Here is a 16,974-nt window from a genome sequence, read left to right on the forward strand (position 1 = left end):
ATGCAATGGCTTTGGTCAGAACATTTTTATTTTCAACAAGTACTTGTCTATTTAAATAAGTACTCAAATAGCATTTGTAGGGCATGTGGGTGTGGGTGTCTGTAAAGAAGAGAGCCCTTATAGATGGCTACACACATGCAGAATGCCCAAACAAGGCAGGCGCACAAAGACTGGAGCAAGGGAATTTTCGGCAAGTTTCTGAAATTCATTGGAGCATAATTAGAAAACACTTGGTCATTATTTGTAATTCTTTAAGAGTTGCCCTATACTTTAAAACTATCCTGATGTGACTTTGATTCTTATTTAAAGAAATTTTTTTTAACTTAGTGAAGCTTCCTAAATAAAAGCAAAAAGTGAAACTCTTCTTTGATAATGTTCACACAGTCGATGAACTAGAGAGCCACGATCTTCTTTTTCCTTTGAAATGTTCTTTCAAAAACGAGTTTCCTCTTCTGAAGTGCAGTTTTATTTCGCATTCTATGGCTGGTTTTCCATCATTGCTAGGAGGTGAAGACAACAAGAGAGGGAGAGAAGCACAGAGTGGCCAACAGAAGCCAAGGCAATGAGATGATGAGAATGTACATAAACTAGTCTCCTTTTGAGCTTCCCGGATAGAGACGCAGTTTCTATTCTAGCCCCTCAGGGGCTGCCGTGTCTGTAGTGCTCTGATTTAGGGAGAACTGCCAGTGGAGTGCCTGTGATGCTGTAGACGCTCTGCTCCGTGCTTCCTTCCACCTTAAAATGCTGCTTCTAACCTTTCTGTCTATTTTATTTTCTTCATCAAGCATTCCCGTAGTACTCATTGTGAACCAGGCAATGTGTAACTGGTCTATAAATTTTAACTTATTTAATCCTCATAACCACCCTATAAGGTGATACTAAAACCATCCCCTTTTCACAGATGAAGAAACAAAGGACCAGAGAGGTTAGGTAATTTCCCCAAATTACACAGACAGTGAGTGATGGAGCTGGGATACAAACCCAGGCTGTCTGGCCCCAGATGCCATGCTACGTCCCTGATATTTATTTTACAAGGTTAAGTATCAGTCTGATTTTCAGAGATGGAGGTGCTTGGCCTTGGAACGATGACCTGACTTGTCTGCAGATTTATCCAAGTGTCTGCCTTCAAGGACTGTGTGCTTTCTACAGGCCATAATTGCCTCCCTGTTGGAGCAAGGCTTGGTGAATGGGAACCATCAGGAAGTTATTCATAGAAACAAGCCACTTCAATTAAGGATTATGGCCCCTGAATTAGTTAAAATTGTTGCAGCATCCAGTGTAATGCAATTTAAATTCAATAAGCAATAAATGGGGCCAGCATGGTGGTGCAGCAGTTAAATGTGCGCGTTTCGCTTCAGCAGCCGGGGTTCGCCAGTTTGGATCCCGGGTGCAGACATGGCACTGCTTGGCAAGCCATGCTGTGGCAGGTGTCCCACATATAAAGTAGAGGAAGTTGGGCACAGATGTTAGCTCAGGGTCAGTCTTCCTCAGCAAAAAGAGGAGGATTGGCAGCAGATGTTAGCCCAGGGCTAATCTTCCTCAAGGAAAAAAAAATCAATAAACTTTATATAATGGAGATAATAGTAAAAGTTACCTCACAAGGTTGTGATGAACATTAACTAAACTGCTTTTACTAGTAATAAAAAAAAATCAACACGCTATGTATAGCTGATCCATGCTTTAAAAACAGAAATATATGTCCGGAAGACATCATGCTCTACCAGAAGGTTGCATACACTCCTCTAAAACTTAATTCCACTCTGTTCTTCATGTATTTGCCAGTAACTGAGGGACTGGATTCCCATAGGTTAAGGAGCCAGGGGAGGGCGAAGTCTGTGTGTGGCAAACTAGAGCGTAGGGAAATCGGGTTTGGATCATTGTTTCCTACACAGCTCCTGTCTATTTCAGGCATCTGAGCAGGAGTGGGCTGCTGTCTACACTCACCCAGTCCGTTTCAAAGGCTGTATGACTCATGTCTGATTGTGTGTGGGTTTGGCGGATTGACGCGAGGAACACCCACACACAAATACATCCAAAGCCATCTTCCTCTCTCTCTTATCCCTCTCTGTGCAGCACTGTCATTATTCCAACTGCAACTGGAACTCCTACAGGTGTCAGGGCTCATGCGCTCCTTGGACTGAATTTAAAGCATTCCAGAGAGAGTCACGTGCATGTTTCCAAGGGGAGGAAGAATTTTTCCGTTATTTTACCTTTCTGTTTGGTGCAACAGCTTTTAATAGTTGCAAGATAATTTTTATTTTATCGTTATATTCTCTCTCAAGAAATCATTTACAGGTTGAGTGGGACTTGTCTGCTGAGGCACCTAACACTAGGGGGAGCGGGGATGATCTCATGCTGGGCCAGGTCCTGGCTCTGCCACTTAGTAGCAGTCTCTTGACCTCTCCATCCTCCATTTCCTTATTTGTAAAATGGGATAGTAATAGGTACCTACCTTGTAGGAGGAAGTGAGCACATACGTAAGAGTGCTGTGTGCTTAGAAAACAATAACTTACTGTTCAGGCATTAATTTCTGGATTTTTGTGTAAGACAGTCTCTACTTTTTGTGACTCCGATTTTTTCACTCTTCTGTTCATGATAGCTGTCTTTCTCTGCTCATTTGATGTTTTCCACCAGTATAAAAACCAGTGAAGGTAGGAACACATCAACACATACATAGCCCACAGATTGCTGAAGTTTGACTCTTGGTGATGTGTTTTATGGTAGGTCTCCAAAAACCGATGTGCTCCTCCATCGTCAGACATTTTTTTTCTGTAGAATGGCGTGGCAGAGGAGGCTTGGCAGGACACTGCTGAAGAGTATGGCTTCTGGACAGGTTGTTGGCTTGTTCTAATCCCAGTTCTACCACTTAGAGGCTGTGTGGCTTTGAGAACGCGATCTCTCTGTGCCTCTGTTTCTTTGCCTATAGAATGGGAAACAATAATAGTTCCTTTCTCAATTGGTTGTTCTTGGGATTAATATAAGGAAAGTCCTTAGAAGACTCATGACACCTAGTAAGTGTGTGTATATGTTAACCATTATTCTTTAAGGAAATCGTAAGACTAGGACTTAAGCTTAGAGATACTCAGAGAGGAAAGAAGGAAGAGGGGATAGCACGTGGGTAAGAACGTGGCCCTACTCTCAGAATGCCTGGGGTGAATCCTGGTTTTACCTCTTACAGTCATGCAGCCTTGGACGAGTTATTTGATGTCTCAGAACTTCAGTCCCCTCATCCTACTATTGGAAGATAGCTACTTCTAAAGGTTGTTATGAGGATTAAATGAGATACTGCATAGAAGGGCAGTGTAAATGTGGGAAGGCACTTGTAAAGGCAGTGCCGGAGGAAACCCGGACAGAACCGATGCTGTGCTCCATGTCCTGGGAAGTGAAAGTGGAAAGACGGAGCGATGGGGACAGGTTTAGGGAGGCCTTGAGGAGCTTGGCAAAGAGCAGCTCCTCAGGTAGTCTCAAACCTCGAGGATGACCAGATGAAAACAATGTGCTAGAAAGATTAAGGCAGTAATGGCGGCAGTGGTATGCAAAAGCAGCAATTTGGCATCGGTGGTCAGGGCTGGGGAGATAACTGATTGTGGGTACAGGTGATGGCTGTGAGAAAAGATGAAGAAGGTGAATAAAAAGGACCATGTCAAAGAAAAGATGTTGGATGTCATTCATTCACTCAGCAAACGTTTCTTTGAGCACCTCCTCTGTTCCAGGCACCAGCCAAATTCTTTTTTACACAGTTAGCGTAATATATTACTATGATAGATTCGTCACAACCAAGAAACCAACATTGGTACGTAACCTATTGCACTTTCATTGTTTAGATGTGTGCCCGCCTCCACCACCAAGATAATGAACTCACTGAATATAAGGACCTGTTGTCCTTCTCTCTTATGCAAGGTCTAGCACATAAAGCCCTGGATCAACATTCTGGAAATTGAGTCAAAGCCGTTTCTCTCTCTAAACCGGGCTAATAACAATCTTCTCTTTTTAAATGGGTTTAAGTATTTGTCGTAAAAGAGTACAAATATTACAGAAAAGTACAAAGAAGGAGATAAAAATCACCTGAAATCCCATCGCCAGGACATCCCCTCTATTAACATTCTGGTGCACATTCTTCTGCATATTGCTCTCAGTGCTGTAGATGTGTGTACAATTTTACATAAATTCTTCCCATGACATTTTATTCACCTATCTTCTTGTCAAAAATCATTTTTTCTTTTGAGCATCACACAAAAGGCTGAAAGCCTTGAATTTGCTCAGATGCCTTGGGATCAGGGCCAGCTCACATGTGTCCTAGCCAAAGATGTGCTTTGCATTTCTGACAGTTATTACCCATTACAGTCCTGCTGTTCTTTGTATGTTTATCTCTCTGACCAGACTATGGCTCCTTAATGGCAAGGACTGTATTTTTTTTTTGTCCTTATGAATAGCACTTGCACACTGCAAGTGCATAAATGTTCACTTAGCGAGTGAATTGACCATCCCAAGAGAGCCTTCTGAGGAAGTCACTTTCAGCTTGCAGGTCCGGAATGTTGAGTTCTGACTGCTACTTCAATGAAGATGACTTTTGTGGTTTTGTAAAATTACATAGATACAGCTTGCATGCATGGGAAGCAAGGAGTATTGGCCATTTAAACTTTTATTTTCTCATCGTATTTACAGGCTTTTTCCCTTATTTAATGCAAGGGAAAGTGGTTATTGCTTCGGAAAAATTTGTTGGCGACAGAGTCACAAGGTTTTTTTTTTTTTTTTAAAAAGTAGAAATATCAGGGAATGTATTTCCCCAGCTTTGGGTGGGAGGTTGGAGGGAGGCCTCACCTCTCTGGGCGTTTTGGATGCCAGCCTCAGGCCTGGAGGGGCAGGGGTCTCACCTGGCTTGGCAGTTCCAGTATTGCTCTACTGGCTATGGAGTGGGGTGTTGAGACAGTTTAGGATTTACATGTTTGCCAGAGGTTCGTTACAGAGAAACAAGGTATGTTGCGCGAAGGAACATTAACATTCAGATTTTTCAGACAGAAATCTATAATAATTATGAGTTAGACATAAAGATCACAGAGTGACACGTCTTTTCACTTAACCAGAGCCTTGATTATCTCAGTTGCAAGAAAAGTTCCTGCTTTATAAGGAATGGGTGCAACTAAATGGCAAAAAGTGGAAGTGGGCACAAAAAGTCTTTTCAGTCAATGGAAAGTTAACAGCATTTTGTTATTTACTATTTTTGTTTCCCTAGATATGCCTCTTATGTAATAAGACCCACACCTTCTAACAACTTATCAATAAAACTACAATTTTAATGATTGCAACAGCAGTCATTCCGCCAGTTTAATTTTAATTTTTCAGTAGCGGTAAAGATTTAGCTGTTCAAAGGACTGCTGGGTATACCTATAACTGTATATTCCTATATTCTCCAGAAAGATATTAAGACATTGCTATTAGTACTGGTCTCTAGCAGGGAGGGAGGGAGTGGCTGGGAGCCAGGAAGGAAGGAAATTATTTGTACTATATGAAAATAAATTTTTTAACCATGTGTGTGTATTACCTATTTATAACTCAAGTACATAAAAAATAAAATAATGTTAATTTTATGAAATAAAATAGAAGGCCCATTCCAGACAAATCTCACTACAGTTTGCCCTTGCTGTGACCTTCAGCCGTGTGTGTGTGTGTGTGTGTGTGTGTGTGTGTGTGTGTGTGCATTAAGTGACTGGTCACATGATGAAAGTACTGAAACTGACATTCTCCCCCCTCTTTTCTCCTTCCTGTCTTTGGAGTAAATGAGCTGGAGTTTGCTAATGAGAAGTGAACCTGAGAAACTGACGTAAAACCCAAGTATGATTTCCTCTTGGGCAAGGGCCCATGTATGCTGGGCAACCACAGCCAGTTAAAGATTTATGAGAAAACTCTTCACCAGTTAAAGTTTACACTTGAACTAGGGAAATCAGTGCAGGAACAAACCTTCTTGGTACTTTTTTTCATTGAGGTGAAATTCACATAACAAAAATTAACCATTTTAAAGTGAACATTTTAGAGCATTCACAATGTCGTCTAACCACCCCCTTTATCTAGTTCCAAAACGTCTTCATCAGCCCCGAAGAAAATCACATTAAGCTTACCCATTAAGCAGCTCCTGCCTGTTCCCTCCTCCTCTCAGCCCCTAGCAACCAGCAATCCACTTTCGTTTCTGTGCATTTACCTATTCTGGATATTTCGTACAAATGGAATCTTACATATGTGGCCTTTGGTTTCTGTCTTCTTCCATTTAGCATAATGTTTTCAAAATTCATCTAAGTTGTAGCATTTATCAGTACCTCATTTCTTTTTTGTGGCTGAGTAATATTCCACCATGGAGAGACCACATTTGTTTCTTCATTCTCCTGTTAATTAGACATGTAGGTCCTTCCCACCTTTTTGGTATTGTGAATAGTGCTGCTGTGAATGTGCCTGTGCAAGCATTTGTTTGAGTCCCTGTTTGTGATTCATTTGGGTCTTGGCACAGCTTTCAGAGGGGTAGGCTAGGGACCATCACAAATCTTTAAAGCAGTGGCTACCACCCCCCAGAAACAGTTGTCCTGGTGTCCTCTGGTGTCCACAGTGTGGCTGTGGAGTGGGCACCACTGAATGCCTCCCGGTGATTGCGGGTAGCAGCCTTCTCCTGGGGCTTCTGTCTTGCTTCCTCCCTTATTTTCTCACTCTCCCACTCTTCCTTCCTCTTTTTCACCCCTTTTCCTCCTCCGCTGCTGGCCATAGAGGACTACTTGGCCATTGCTCAGCCTGCTGGTAGAAGTCTGACCCCCAATTTTCCAAACCCTGTCCCGAAAAGGGTATCAACAGTGCTGAGGACTCAGGCTTTGAGCTTCTGACATATTAGTTCTGTCTTCTTGTGGAAAAATACGTAACAATTGCCCTTTTGAGGGGTGGCTCAGGGATCAAATAATGTTTACGAGGCTTGTGTGGATTATACCTTGTAGGCAGAAAGGAGAACTGCTCTGAACCCACTGAGAAGTACTGGTGAGAGGTCACTTGTCCTGTCCTAGGGGAGGCCCCATGACAAGAATGCCCTGTCCACTGGAGCTATGGCCTGAACTTTTCACCTAGACAGATTGGAAATCAGTATCCTTGAGGCTGCCATGTGACTGTAGCCTTTTCTGAGAGCATCCCATGATTGGGTCACAGCTTCCCATCTTCCTGTTGCTGTCCTCATGGCATTTTCAGTCAAAAGAGAATCCTACTTTTAATCTGGGGTCAATCCCTATGATGTTTGCATCATCAGAAATGATGCTGAGCAACCACCTTGGACAAACGCAGACTGACAGTTCAGGGGGAGGGCCTGCAAAGCAGTGATCCTCTGGGTCTGTCCTCCACCAGCTGGGCTTTGGAAATTGTTATCTGGGAATTTTGAAGTTGTGACTGTACATATTAGGATGTTGGCTTATTCCTTACATTTAGTCCTTCCTTTTACTTATAGTTCTGAAAACGTGTGTGAACACACACACACACGCACACACACACACACACACACACAGAGTTCTCTTTGATACAACCTTAAACCTAAAAATTGGAGCAGGTGAAAAAAATAGTATTAATGTTTTATGCTGATTTTTTTTTTTTTCTCCTCGAAGAATCTCCATTACTGCCCTAGGAAATCCAGGCGTGGTGTTCTTTTTATTTGTTGCTCAGGGAAATGAAAGAGTGGCTGTTGAAGAGATTCCTTTCACAAGGCAGTGGACGCTTTCTTTAAGCAGATGTTAAAGTTGTCAGCTCCTAACCACTTTTCCACGTCCTTTCCAAAGTACATGTTCTGCTCCATAAATGTATACTCTCACATATCTGGCATTCTTACTGGGTAGAAGGCAGCCATGTCATTCACCCTGTTCCAGGCGGGTCATGAGAAATGCAGCCTCTATAGGCCCATCAGTTATTGAGTGCTGTCCTGAGCACTGTGGTGTATTTGTGGGCCATTCAAAGCCATCCTCCAAAGGTAATTAGTGGATTTTCTCAGACTTTCAATTCTAATGAGTTCTTTATTCTAATGAGGTTTGGGGGTGAGAGTCTGAGTTGGTACCAAGTCTGTAACAGACTATCTTCTGTTTCTTTGATGCTTGCCATCATGCCTAGCAGCATTAGCCGTGGGATTCCTGCTTAATAAATTCATAATCAATTAATGGAGAGGAAAGGCAAACAATCTGGCTCCTTTTAATTTCCAGTTCAGATCCTAGTCATGAATATGGGGAAAAGCACACCAAATACTAGTTAAAGGAGAAAGCTGCTCCTTCTTCTTCTCCTTTTTTTTTTTTTTTTTTTTTTGGTGAGGAAGATTGGCTCAGAGAGACCATCTGTTGCCAATCTTCCTCTCTTTTTTTTCCCTCCCCAAAGCTCCAGGGCATAATTGTATATCCTAGTTGTAAGTCCTTCTAGTTGTTTTATGTGGGATGCCGCTACAGCATGGCTTGATAAGCAGTGTGTAGGTCCGCGCCCAGGATCCAAACCAGCAAATCCCAGGCTGCCAAAGTAGAGTGCAAGAACTTAACCACTGTGCCACCAGGCTGGCCCTGGAGAAAGCTTCTTGACCTTGGGAATGCATAATACTCCTAAGAGAATTCTGTGAGCACTGGTTTAGGGATTAGAATTGGAAGTTTCAAATGTGTAAATGGTCTATATTTATGAAACTTATGACCAAAGTAACTGAAATTCTATAAGTATATAGGATATGCTCTTTAAAAGGAGGAAAGATAGGATTTATTGCCAAATACTGGATTATAGAGGACTTGGAAAATGGCTGCTGCCAGGCCTGCCTTCAGTTTTGCTGATGAAGCTGATGATGCTAATCTGTTGCTATTATGGCCCATAAAAACTTTGTTGTGTGGTATTGTTTTCCAAAGACAACAAGATCCTTCACTTAAAATAGCAGGTCAGAGTCTGCTCTGGCTTATGATGTTCCTTTCCATTGTGGCCATCAAGACAGCAAAGGGAGGAACTGACCTAAGCAGGGATGTGAGCGGTTATGGAAAGTCTGGTTCAAGGTTACATATTCAGGCAGCACAGAAACCTTTTAAAATAATTCAGGGTCATTTTTAGTGAATTTGAGATATAAACTATTCGTAGCATTGAGACCCTTTTTACAGAGTGGCAAACACATTGCACTTACATGAACATTCTGACCCTCCACCCCTAGTCAATATTTGTCTTGTGACATCATAGTGCTTTTTTTGGCTAATGGCGGCAGAGAATTTCAGAAGTTAAAAAGCACTTTTAAAGACTAATTCTTGAAATGTGCTTTGCCTAACACTTTTGCAGTTTTACTTTCTGTTTTACCCTCTACCTGTCCTTCTTGTGGTGACCCCATACCCATGGTATTTGCCATGAAATGCAAAAAGGAAGATTGTGGACTCATTTCAGTGACTTGGTTTAAGTTTTTTAGAAAGTGGACTATGGGAGCAGCCCCCATGGCATAGTGGTTAAGTTTGGTGTGCTGCACTTTGGCAGCCCGGGTTTGTGAGTTCAGATTCTGGGCATGGACCTACAATACTCTTCAGCCATGCTGTGTGGCGACCCATATATAAAGTGGAGGAAGATTGGCATAGATGTTAGCTCAGGGCTAATCTTCCTCAGCAAAAAAAAGGATTGTGGCCAGTCACCGTTTATCAACTTATAGATGTCCAGTTTAGAACCTGACAACCTGACAACATTTAAGAGCCCAGATGAAGATGAAAGTCAACATGCAGCAATCTCCACTTGCTGGATGGACATTCATATCACTACTAAATGATGTGGACATTTTGGTCAAGGGAAGGTTTTCAAATACCCAAATCCTTTATACCTTAAAGATGTTAAAACTGTAGGCCAACTCTTATTAAAAAAAATAATAATATCAAGAAAGTCTAGATTTTTTAATAATCCATGGGTTATAAATTCAAGGGTTTACAAAAAAGGCCAGGCAGGTAACAGGTGCATGCAGTCAGTTCAAGCATGACGATGAGTGGCAATTGGCATTTAGACCCTATGGAGGGAAGGGAACCCTAGCAGACTAGAAATATCTGTCCCATATGAAGTGGGCAGCCACTACATGCTTCCAGTTAGTCTCATGAGGGAATCCATATGTCAGAGGCTGATCTGACACATGTTGAAAGCTTGTGTTCAAAGCAGCTTAACTTTACAATCTGACCCATGTTCTGGTTACTCTTTTCTATGTCCCTTCTTTTTCTCTCTCTTGGACAGAAAAACTCTCCTCTAGCATTCAACCTTCACCATTTTATCACACAAGATAATGGGAAATCCATGCCCTGTAGGAACAGTTAAGTGACAAGATACAATGTCATTCAATTCAGGACTCAAGTTAGCCAAACTGGAACTTAAATTTGGTTTTTGTTTTCCTTGAAGTTCCTTAGATTGAGTCCTGGCCAGGCATAAAGTGCCTCAAGTTAGCAGTCTATTAAAAGGACATCACTTGAATATTTTATAGGGTTTCCAAAGTCTTATTCCACTTTCTATTAATGACAACTTAAATCTGAAATGATTTTGTTTCTATTTATTTTTTATCCATGTGTATAGCCATGGACTTATGTGCTAATCTTTGTTGATGACAAATATAGTTTCTTTTTTAGTATTATTCTTAAAAAAGAATTCCAGAGAAAGCTTGAATTTTCTGGAACTTATATGGGCAACAGTTTCAATACTAAAAGTTGATTTTTTTTATTCCTAATTTTTAAAATTTTACAGTAAAGAAGGAAATACTCTGAACAGACTCCAAATCCCTTTGGATATTTTATAACATCTCGGTATCTCAGCAAGCATCAATTAAATGAGTAAAGGCCCTCTCTGGTCCCTTTTGCAATTTACATTATGTTCCCCATAATTCTCTACTTACACAATCTTTACCCTCAAGTGAACACCTCGTGCTCCAGTTCCATCATGGCTGTTTTAGCCAACTGACAGTGGAAGAGGCAATAACCAGGAAAACAAACCCATGATTGAAGACTTAAACCCAGAGAAGCCCTATAAGCCAGAAAGGCCTGACTCATGCGTTTGGAAACAGAAGATCCCCACTCTGCAGTTAGTCAGACACTGTTCAGCTGTGTGGCCTTGTGTAAAACCAAGGTCCACCCTGGGCCTCAGCTTCCTGTCTGCAAAATGAAGCATTTACGTCAAATGGTCTGCAAGGTCCCTCTGACTCTCAAACATTCTGTGATCTGTAGAATGTCGATAACCACTGTGCTTCCAGGTGAGCAGGATCCCTAAGAGTGGACTGAGTCAACAGAAGTACAAGACCTTTCAAAAGTTAAAAGTTGAGGGGCCAGCCCGGTGGTGTAGTGGTTGAATTCAAGCACTCTGCTTTGGCGGCCCAGGGTTCACAGGTTCAGATCCCGGACGTGGACCTACACTCCGTTTATCAAGCCATGCTGTGGCGGTGTCCCCCATACAAAATAGAGGAAGACTGGCACAGATGTTAGCTCAGGGACAATCTTCCTCAGGCAAAAAGAGGAAGATTGGCAACAGATATTAGCTCAGTGACCATCTTCCTCACCAAAAACAAAGTTAAAAGTTGAATGACAACAATGATAATAATATGATAATGATGATGGAACCAGAGAAAGCAAAATGCCTTCCCTGGAGGCTGACAGTGGGTCATGTGTATTTGTTAAGAGGAAGAGGAAATGTAGGTTTTGTAGATTATTGCAGCTGTGAGAACAGACACAGAGTGTTTACCGTGTGCTCTACGCTCTGCTCAGTGATAGTGCATATTCTCTTCAATCCTCACAACAGCCCGGGAAGGTGGGTATTGTTAACCTACCCATTTTACAGATGAGGACACTGGAGCCCAGTGGTTGCCTAGTTTGCCCAAAGTCCCTTGCTTCAGGGTCAGAGCTGGAATTTGACTCTAGATCTCTTTGCATCCAAAGTTGCTAATGCTGTGAGTCGTACAATTAGCGTGCAGAATGGGCCAAAATACATGTGGGACAAAACACTGAAAAGTCTTGTGTTTTCCTGTGGCTACTTTTATTATCCTCTGTCAGCATTCTCTCTCCCACCCTTAATAATATCTTAGGCAGATCCTGTAGCTTTCTGGTCACTTTCAGCTCTTAAAAGTCCAGGCCAGTTGAAAATGCTATTTTCATATCCATTTCAGAGCTGCACCGCTTCGCATTCAGGCTCAACCCAAGTTGGAGACCTGCAATGAGGAAGGGGGCACAGCCTCTTCTTCTACTCCTTCTGTACCTCCATCCCGTCCTGCTTGTGGCTCCTTTGGAGTCCGGGCAGCAGGGGGGGGGGGGGCAGGGGGGGATTAGAGGTAGAGCAGGAAAGGTGTTGTAACTCTGGCATTATCACAGTTCCTTTCAGCTAACACTGGTTGGAGACATGGTTTTTTTAATGGGGCCTATTATGAGTTCCTTGACAAAAGTGTACATTTTCTGGCCAACCTGTTACAACAAACCCCATTCCTCCATTGCAGCCTCAGGTCCTGCTCACTCATGGCCTCCCACAGCCTCTTATTAGTGCAGTCCCCCACCCTCGGCAGGCAGCCTTCTCAGGTGGGTTCATTCATGATGCTTGAGCCTGGGTACCATCCACAGGACACAAGTGCATCCCCCGGGAGCCAGACAGTGGAGGTGCACACCTCTTCCTCTTCTGTCTTCTCCTTAGCCTGCCATCAGGAGGGGCTCCAGCCAGCTTCCAAATTCAGCAGGCTGCACACTTTTTGTTTATGAACGCTTCCAAGCTCCAGGACACTCCAGTCAGTTTGTCCCAAGAACTCTAACAACAAGCTTCTCTTGGATCCCTTGACAGCAGCAGGGCCTGAGCATCCCCACTCAGTAAACATCTAGGTAGACAATGGGAGGCTGGTCTTCCCTTCTTGAAGAGTCTTCTCACAGCAGAGGGGAGGGAACACCACACTCCAGCTGTGTGGGCAACTCCCCTGCTGACTCTCCTCTATGCCTTTTCGAATTTCGGGTTCCAGAGATAGGCAGGCAGTAGGGGCTGACACTCAGCAGGTAGATCTTGGGTGAGTCCAGCAAGGATATTCCTAGCACCCTTCTTTGAAAGATGTAATGTTTATCCCCATCGTTTTCAGCTCTAAGACCGTAGCCAAAAATTCCAAGACACTAGAAAAAGTCCAATTCAGTATTCGGGAAGCTTTGATCCTAGATGGGTAGCTACTCTGAATGGCACTTTCCACCTTCAGCAGTGGTTCTAGGCATGACTGGAGTGTGCAGGCCTGGGAAGCTGGGGATGCATGGGCTTTCGGTTACTAAGTGGTTCCCTTTTCTATAGCTCCATGTCCTCAGCCTTCTTTTCCAGAGAGGCATCTTCACTCAGTAAGACACCTTTTGGGCCCTTACTCTTCCCAAATGGGAAATTCTAGGAAGGCAGAAACAGTTTTCAAGGAGCACCTAGGCATCCAGGCTAACAGGATCTTAAGTACTACCCAAGTGATGACACCTTTCTTAGCTTGGGAACAGTGGTTTCCTTCCTGAGAGACATTTCTCATCTTCTTCAACTTAAATACTTTTGAAGCCCAGGTATCCATGGCCCTATGCTAAAAAAATAAAAAATAAAAAAAATTAGATACATTAAACGAGAGAAGCAGGATCCCTATTTTCAAGGATGTCTGTTGCCTTTGAACGAGATGAAATAAATATGGAACCAGGTGTGTACTTGGATGTGGGTTTCACTTGCACACGAGTAACCAAATCTCTGCTTTTCTCCTGGCTCCCAATGCCAAGAATGACAGGCTTGGGGGTGAAGTTTTTATTGTTGCCATTGTCGTCTTTTTTCACCTTTGGTCATTATTTGTCCATGATAGAACACTTATCAGTCGCTAGAGGGTTTGATTCCCTTAATGCTGCTCCATATTCACCTATTTCTGACTTTGACAATAATTCCAGTGCGAATCACCAGCTTTCTATATTTGTCAGCAGCTGCTTCAGTGATGTGGAAACAATTTTCTCAACAGCTGAAAAACATGAAGATAGAGAGTAGGACATTTCGTTCTTTATAAAAGAGCTTAAGTGGAATGAGCATGGGAGGCGAGAACAATCCAGCATGAGCCTTTCTGTCTCTTCATCTTTTCCACTTTCCCCAGCATGACGTCAGGCTTAAGTGGAGAATATGGCTTTGTCCAGAGAAGAGTGAATGGGTAGCCTCTGTGGAATACACTGGAATACTTTGCATCATGGGCTGGTGTTTTACTTTCTAGGAGGCAGTCTTTGTTGATTTGCTTGATTTATGTCAAGATTTAGGATGAAGGAATGACTATGAAGAATAAATAGTATCATGTCTATATAGCCTTCACATGGTGCCTAGTTCATCGAAAGCCCTCAACGTAGAATGATCAGAGAAGTCATTATTGCTCTCAAATTGCGTCTCAGCTTCTTTCAAGGGGTTTTCACATTGAGTGTCCAACGCGTACCAAGCATTCCAAGTATTACGCAGAGCACTTCGTAATGCAGAATCTCTCTTCTCCTTCACAGCAATCTAGGAAGTAGGTATTATTGTCAGCATTTCATAGATGAAGAAAGATGGTTCAGAGAGAGTTAACTTGCCCAAGTCTTGCTAATCCCAAAGCCTGTGCTCTTATGGTTCCCCCATCTTCCGTCTCCCTAGATCTCACCTCTGGGCAGGGAGAGACCCCGTCTGGCTCTGCCAACCTCCCTGAGCCCAGCTGTCTCCAGTTGTAGAACTGAAAAGCCATTCCTAAAGTTTATTTTCTGCTTTAAAAATTCTATCGCCCAGATCTATTATTTTAAATCTTTACTGCCACCTACTGGGCATGATGTAATCTGAAGAATGAAGAAAAAATTCAGTTCATCTTGGATTAAAACTGTCAATTTATCTCAAGACCATGCTGTGCTCCTAACCTTTAAAATTTGTATTTATAAGCAAATATTATACCCCTTCACTTTTATCTTTATAGTAAACTACCAGATGTGAGATTTCCTTTATAAGATTTTTGGTGAGATGCTGGGATACATATAAACCCAACTTTTAAAAGAATATGTGATGCTTTGTGACCATATAATACACACTCGGCTTATAATGGGCTATACTTTAACAAATTCTAATCTTCAGTATTCATAACTTATATAGCAGATATATTTTTAACTTTGTAAATATTTGCTCAATTTTTTTTTACATTCTCATGGTAAAAAAAACAACTCAACACAGAGGATATGAAAAAAAAGTAAAGTCCTTCTGCACAGAAGGAAGTGTATTACGAGCTTATGTTTTTTTTCCAAGAAATGTTCTATTTATATACAAGCATGTCTGCGAACACACGTATACCCTATTCTTTACTATTTTTCTGTGAATGAATTTATGCTGTGTGTAGTGTTCTACAGCTTGCTGTTTTTTTTTTTTTTTACTTAATCTATTTTGGACATCTTTCCATGTCAGCATGCAGATTTGCTTTATTTTTAACAGCACATAGTATTCCATTATTGACTATACTGTAATTAATTTAATTAGTCCTTCATTAATGTCCATAGAAGCTATTTTCAGTTTTGTTGTTACAAAAATGCTACGGGGAATGAGGATATATTTTTCAGGGAATACATGCGTGCACGCGCGCGCACACACACACACACACACTGTTTTGCAAATTTATTTCTAGAATAAAATCTTAGACATGAAATTGCTGGATCTAAAGCTATGTTAATAATGCCCACTGACCAAAGATCAGCAGAAGCACACCTATAGTCAAAAAAGGCCAGGTTCACTTAAACTGCAGCAAGGGAGAAAGCCAGAGGAGTAGTGAGCCATCTCGGGATGGCATTTGGAGGAAGTTTTACAGGGTTTGAGCTTGTGCTGGATAGTTTTAGGGAGGATTCAGGGGAATGGGAGCAGTTCTGGGTTGGGTGTTGTCTGGAAGCAGGAGTCAGTCAGTGACTGCGTGTCTCACTCAGTTTTTCCAGGATGAGACAGAGTTCACGTTGGGCTAGAAGTGTCATTAGTAAGGACCAGCCGTCGTGGATGTGCTCAGAAGAGGGGGTATTGAATCATTTTGTGTACCGAATGGCCACTGAGTGGCCTTGTCTGGACATAGCTTTATTCCATGAGTGTTTTTCGTGATCAGTTGGGGAAATCATGGCCAACCTGCCACCTGCTTTCTTTTACTTTCTCAGGTACATTGATCTTAAATGTTTGTAGATGTTTATGTTTCTTTCCAAAAAGGTTGCACCAATTTACATTCTTCTGGGTTTTTTTAAATACTCAACTTCCCTAACAATGAGGTACTTAATAATCAGAATAATAATGGCAATTATAATAATAACAGATGTTTATGGAGCCACTTCCTATGTGCCAAGCACCGTGCTAAATCCGTGATTTTTATTGAATCCTGGTTCCCATATGAGGAAACCGAGGCTGAGAAAGGGGAGAGGTAGCCTGGGCCATGTGGCTGGCCCATGAAGTGTGGAGCTGGGGCTCAGAACTGTGCCATCTCATTCCAGGGCCCACGCTTTTCACAGGAAGAAACCCTTTCTCCTTTATCTGCTTCACAGGAGGCTGCCAAGGAGAATTTAAAGCTAAGGAATTAGGAGCCATTTAATTGATGATCACAAATCTTCGAAAGTCTGGTCTAGGTTGATAAGGAAGGAGATTCCTGTTTACAAAAATGAGATTTATGGACAGCATTCCAGAAATCACATATATAGTGTGATATGTGGCCTCCAGCAGGAGGTGCTTAGCTGCTCACATGTGCCCTCAATTAATAAAGGCCTATGAGCAGGTTCTTAAAATCACAGCCAAGACACTATAATTAAATATTCTCTGGGCCAGCTGGAGCTCAGAGGGTATTTAAATAAACCCCAAGGAAATAAACAGATGAAGAACATCCATCCCCTTGGATCTACCGAGGTTCGTGAAGTTTCCGTGCTGTGTGAGAATGGGGTCTGTGAGACAACCGGGAAAAATTTTGTAAAGGGAAAGAAAACGGAATGAAATGGTGCTTAAGTAAATATTTATTGAGCTTGTGAT

At 42.2% G+C, this 16,974-nt stretch overlaps 1 protein-coding gene across 25 annotated transcripts in view; it reads left to right on the top strand.

The window, feature by feature from the left end:
- Positions 1-16,974, top strand: part of ABLIM1 (actin binding LIM protein 1) — a 290,205-nt gene that overhangs the window by 180,094 nt on the left and 93,137 nt on the right. The window lies entirely within an intron of this gene.

This window comes from Equus asinus, chromosome 2 (genome assembly GCF_041296235.1).
Source record: "Equus asinus isolate D_3611 breed Donkey chromosome 2, EquAss-T2T_v2, whole genome shotgun sequence".
Taxonomy (NCBI): domain Eukaryota; kingdom Metazoa; phylum Chordata; class Mammalia; order Perissodactyla; family Equidae; genus Equus; species Equus asinus.